The sequence below is a fragment of the Sciurus vulgaris genome (assembly GCF_902686455.1).
Source record: "Sciurus vulgaris genome assembly, chromosome: 8".
NCBI classification, from domain to species: domain Eukaryota; kingdom Metazoa; phylum Chordata; class Mammalia; order Rodentia; family Sciuridae; genus Sciurus; species Sciurus vulgaris.
In genome coordinates this window covers 152,872,275-152,878,193 of record NC_136468.1, presented here as the reverse complement: position 1 = coordinate 152,878,193, position 5,919 = coordinate 152,872,275, and positions in this window count along the sequence as shown.

The window sequence follows — 5,919 nt, the reverse complement described above, 5'->3', positions numbered from 1 at the left end:
GGCCATCTATGGACTGAGACCTCTGAGACTGAGCTCCAAAAGAACTTTTCCTCCTCTAAGCAGCTCTTGCCAGGTATTTTGGTCACCGCAAAGCAAACACTGACTGAAAGTGTGTTTTGATCTTCTTTTCCTACTTTTTTGTTTTTATAAGTGATAAGCACTCCTGGCCCGTGTGTGGGAGCCACCTTCAGGCTCCGCCGCCCACCGTGACCCACTTGGAGGAAGCGCAGGCTCCATCCCTCTCCTGTCAGGTATCTGTTCATGGAGGGATCTGGGACTGAACCCAGCAGTGAAGTTTGTGCTTTGTGCACCAAATCACATTAACAGACTGGAAAGTCAAATTTGAGCAGCCTTGTTGGGGACTGTTGCTAAGTAACTAAACCTCGGCAGCTGGAATTGATGCACCTCAGTATCATTCAGGGAAGAGGGCCTGTTTTTAAGATCTCATCCCAAAGTCGAGAGTTCACATTCTATTGTAGGACAGAATGCCAGTGGCCAAGTCAGCTTTGCTTCCCTCAAGGAAACATTTTGCAAAACATTACATTGTAGCGCAACGTCGCCGTAGAGGGCTGATGTGCGTGCAGCCCATTGATTCGTCTTCCCCGAATTCATTTGCATGGAGCTGGCTCTGACCATGTTCCAGGCTCCAGGCTCCAGCTGTGCCTTAATGGCAGAAGAGCTGTTGTCTCAGGGAGCACGTTCTTTTCCCGTTCTTGGCTCAGCGGTGTCTTCTCCTGGGTTGGGCGCTGGGGCCCAGCAGCACTTGCAGAAAGGCACAGGTCAGCCTGGGTCACACAGCTCCTGAAATCCACCCCAGTGGAACCAGCCCTCTTTCATGTAAGACGAGATAGACGCTTGAGAGCCCCAGACCGGCCGGGACCCCAACAGCCCAGAGCCAGGGTGGGAGTCAACACCTTGCAGCATTTGAAACCTCACTGCCTCCTGACAGGAATGGAAATATTACAGGAATTAGGGTATTCCAGTCCCTGGGAGGAGCAGATGTGCCCCTGGGGCTGTGCCTCTAGTTGGAGTCTGATTACTGCAGATCCCCATCCGGAGAGACGTGTCAGGGAGGCTGCTGTTTAGTGTGTGTTATTAAAGCAATATTTTTCCCCTTTGAAGGCCATTTGAGAGAGAGAAAGAGGGAAGATTGATAGGGAAAGGGGATTCATAATTCATCTGTATGGATCTTGACCGCCTTAGGTCGGACTTAGGTTACAGCCTATAAAACAGTTTCATCAGCTGGAGGGATTTTTCTGGCGGTAGAAGGGCTGAGCCTCCTGGGAGGCGCCCTGGAAGCTGAGCCGATTAGGAGGGTCAGCGCGGCCGCAGCCTCCGCTGTTGGAGGGGGCCTCCCGAGGCGGCTGCAAGGAGCCAACCTGCTGGAATCGGTGCTCTGAATAATTCAGGAGCTGGTGCCAGGTGGAGACTCCGCATGGGAAGGTCACGGGGTGCTTTAGAAGCCCGGTGCTGGCTCAGCTGCTCTCTTCCCGTCTAGAGCCACACCTTGAACGTGGAGGTCACACCAGCATGGAGGCGGAACCCACCTGCTCGTGGGCCTCAGGCCTGGAGGGACGCGTCTGGAGGGCCACGTAGCCCTTCTGCCGTGGGTGAGGGGAGACCCTGAACCAGAGCCACAGAGCCCAGCAGAGATGCTGGGTGCAGCATCTGTGATGGGATGTTGGTCCAGCAAAGCCAAAGCTAGGACACGGCCTGGGAGCAGACCCGGCTTCCCGAGCCCAGGAGCAGGGGAGGGCCGGGAATGAGGACGGGCCTCTGGACGCTGAGGGAAGCTCTGCTAGGCCACGTGGGCGCCAGAGCCCTGAGGACGGACAGCGACCTTAAGAGGTGACATTACTGCCTGGCCGGGCTCAGCATGGAGCCCGGAGGGATGATCCTGATTGGCACAGGTGTGAGTGACACTGAGCTGCGGACCTGGTGCTGGAGGGGACCACGTGGGACCCTGGCTGGGAGTCAGCACAGAGCACGGCCGACCCTCAGCTGCGCGTCTGCCCCACCCAGGCTTCCGGGAGTGCTTGTGCTGCCCAGTGGTCTTGTGGACCAAAGGAAGGGTTGACCACGAGCCGTGGTGGAGGGCAGGGTGCCCACGGCAGCTGGGCTCAGGTGGGCGCTGCCCATGACATGGACGTCCACATGAGAACCTGCCCTCCCCGCTCCCTCTTCCTGGAGGTGGCCCTGCCTCCCGCCTGCCTCTCTTCTACCCCACCCCTCTCGCTTGGGACACTCACACCAAGGAGGGGTCCTTACACCTGGCAGCATGGGCACCTCCTGGGCAGTGTGCCTGCTGGGTCCTGTCTGCCTGAGTGCCCCTCAGGCAGAGGCTGGGACAGCCAGCGACCACTGGAGACCACCAAGGTGGGAAGGCAGGAGCTAGGCTCAGCCAGGGACCCCTGGACACCACCGGGGTGGGAACACAGGAGCTTGGCTCAGCCAGGGACCCGTGGACACCACCAGGGTGGGAACACAAGAGCTAGGCTCAGCCAGGGACCCCTGGACACCACCAGGGTGGGAACACAGGAGCTTGGCTCAGCCAGGGACCCGTGGACACCACCAGGGTGGGAACACAAGAGCTAGGCTCAGCCAGGGACACGTGGACACCACCGGGGTGGGAACACAGGAGCTTGGCTCAGCCAGGGACCCGTGGACACCACCAGGGTGGGTACACGGGAGCTTGGCTCAGCCAGGGACCCCTGGACACCACCGGGGTGGGAACACGGGAGCTTGGCTCAGCCAGGGACCCCTGGACACCACCGGGGTGGGAACACGGGAGCTTGGCTCAGCCAGGGACCCCTGGACACCACCGGGGTGGGTACAAGGGAGCTTGGCTCAGCCAGGGACCCCTGGACACCACCAGGGTGGGTATACGGGAGCTAGGCTCAGCCAGGGACCCCTGGACACCACCAGGGTGGGAACACAGGAGCTTGGCTCAGCCAGGGACCCCTGGACACCACCAGGGTGGGTACAAGGGAGCTTGGCTCAGCCAGGGACCCCTGGACACCACTGTGGTGGGTACACAGGAGCTAGACTCAGCCAGGGACCCCGGATACCACTGGGATGGGAACACGGGAGCTTGGCTCAGCCAGGGACCCCTGGACACCACTGGGGTGGGAACACGGGAGCTTGGCTCAGCCAGGGATCCCTGGACACCACCAGGGTGGGTACACGGAAGCTGGCTCTTCCTCCACACCCAGCGTGTCCCTGTCACAAGGTGGGGTCATGTGATCTTGCACTTGGAATGTGGGTGTAAACCCCTGGAAGCTTTGCTGCCCGCCCAGCCCGGCTCTCAGGCCCTTTCTGTCTGTCCTTCCTCCATGGGATCCTGGGCCGAGCTCCCCGGGAAGCCTCATTCTGGGCTCTGGGGCTGTGTGTTCGGGTGCCTCGTCTGGGTGATGGAGTGGACGGGTCCTCTTCATGAAGACCTCTCCTGCTGGAGTGGCTGTGGGGGTGACTCCTCGCGTGGCGCGGTCACAGTGTTGACTGGAGTGTGCCCTGGGGAGTGGCCTGTGTGAACCAGCCCAGAGCCTCGATCCAGCGCATCCTGTCTCCCTTCCTTCTGCTCCGAGCCAGTGAGGGTCGGGTCGGCAGGGCCCACTGCCCCAGCCTCTGTGAGGCCAGCTGCCTTGAGAAGCCCCTTCCTCAGTGGCTTGGGCAGGGACTGTGACCTAAGGGCAGTGAGGAAGGGACTGTCCAAGTCCAGCCTGACTGAGAACCTTGGGCCTGACGATTTTGGAATCAAGAACAATCTATCACTCATTGTCCCCCTCCAGCACCTTACCTGGTGGCTAGCTGCATGTCCCCACAGAATCCAGGTCACCAGAATGTGACTTAAAGTTTGAAGTCCGGGCCCAAGAGCAGGGATGTGGGGGAGGGGATACTGGGGATTGAGCTCAGGGGCACTCGACCACTGAGCCACATCCCCAGCCCCATTTTGTATTTTATTTAGAGACAGGGTCTCACTGCGTTGCTCAGCATTGCTGAGGCTGGCTTTGAACGCTCCATTCTCCTGCCTCAGCCTCCTGAGGTGCTGGGATTACAGGTGTGTGCCGCCACCACCTGGCTGACTACAGTCCTTTTCCAAACCCTTCAGGGAAGCATCGGATGGCAGGACGTTTGCCATTTTTGTTCTCGGTACATGACCAGTGTTCAAAACCGCCTGGGACTTGGCCCTGGCTCGGTAGATTTCCTGTGTGACTGGATGGAGAGATGGATGGTGAGTGAAGGGTTGGGTGGGTGGGGAGTGGGTGGGTGAAAGGAGATGGACAGTGGAGGGATGGACAGGCGGACTGCTGCCTGCCTGGCTAGTGTTAAGTGCGTGTGGATGATGAATAGCAGGTGGACAGATGGAGAGGTGGACAGGGGTAGTGAAGCAGGCCACACAAGGGCCCTGGGTCTTCCATATTTTCCTGATCTGTGGGTCTGACTTGGACTTCTAAACCTGGTCAATAAACGAGAAGCCAGCTCCGAGCAGCAGCCGGTGTGCTAAGGGCACGGCTTGCCCCAGCTGTCCGTCTCCAGCCTCTGACCTGGATAAGGGGCCTTGATCTGCAACTTTGTCCTGTCAGGGATGGGCTCCAGGTGTCCCTGCGTGTGCCGGCCTGCGGCCTCTGCTGTGCAGCTGTGGCGTGCGGGTGTCCTGTCTGAAATAGCAGGAGGGCCTTAACCTGGCGCCTGCTGGGTCTAAAGCAATCCGCCCTTCAATGGGAGAGATCATGAGAACCCCCCAGTTTTCTCCAGAACGAAATTAGAGGCCGCGGAGTGAGAGGCAATGGGTCTGCTGAGCTGTGTGCTCTGCGTCCTGGGAAACAGTGCTTTCAACAGGGGTACTGGCCACTGCTTCTCTGCAGACGTCAGTCTGATGCTTCCCAGGGGCCTGCCTCTGCCCTGCGCCCTCTAGGTTTCTGGAGCCTCCAGAGAGTGGAGGCACCCTCATAACCACCGGCCCCCAGGGGCCCAGGGCTGTGATCCCAGGAGCTGAGGTAGCCAGAGTCCTGTGCAGCTGGCGGGGCAGACCTGAGCCGGAGGAGTGGGCTCGTGCTGTAGGCGCTCAGCCCCCGTGCCAAGTGCAGCTGCTGGGTCCCGTGGCGCGGTCATTAATTAGAGAGCAGGAGCCGGGAGCGTGGAGCCGCTTGGGCAAGCCTCTCCTTCCTAACGAAGCGTGGACAATTATGAAGCTTCCAAAGGAACTCGTGGTGCATCTAAAGCAGGCTGCCAAGAAGCTGGAGGCCATGGCTGTCCCCTGGGTGCCCCGATGCAATGGCTGGGCAGCTGGCCGAGCCCACTCTCCCCAGCTGCCAAGGCTGGGTCCTCAGGTGCCGTCCCCTAGCCAGTTATGGCTGAGGGGCAGCTCGTTTCCTGGGCTGCTGGCGCCCAGGGATGGAGCCTCCAGGCCACAGCCCAGGCTTAGTCACCCCAGCACATACCTGGTGTCCAGCAGCTTCTCAGACTTGAACTGCCCCAGGATCATTTGAAGAGCCTGCCACAGCCCAGTTCCCACCCCTCCCAGGGATTCTGTCCCGTGGTCCCATGTCTGTCCTGCAGGGATGGCTGCTCCTGGCAGGGAGAGCCCTGGGCCTCCTTGTTCAGCCCGACCACCTGTTCACTGTGGACAAGGCTGGCTCCTCCATCTTTTTTTTTTTTTTTGCGGTGCTGGGAATTGAACCCAGGGCCTTATGCTTGCAAGGCAAGCACTCTACCAACTGCGCTATATCCCCAGCCCTGGCTCCTCCATCTTGAGAGGAGCAAGGGCTGTCTTCCCATGGTGTGTGCTGAGTGTGTTAGTGTGTGCGTGCTGGTGTGGACATCTTCATGTGTGTGAGACAGTGTGCATACATGTGTGTTGTGTGTGCTAGATGTGTGTACAAACGTGTGAGAGCAAGAGCGTGACTGCATTGGTGTGAG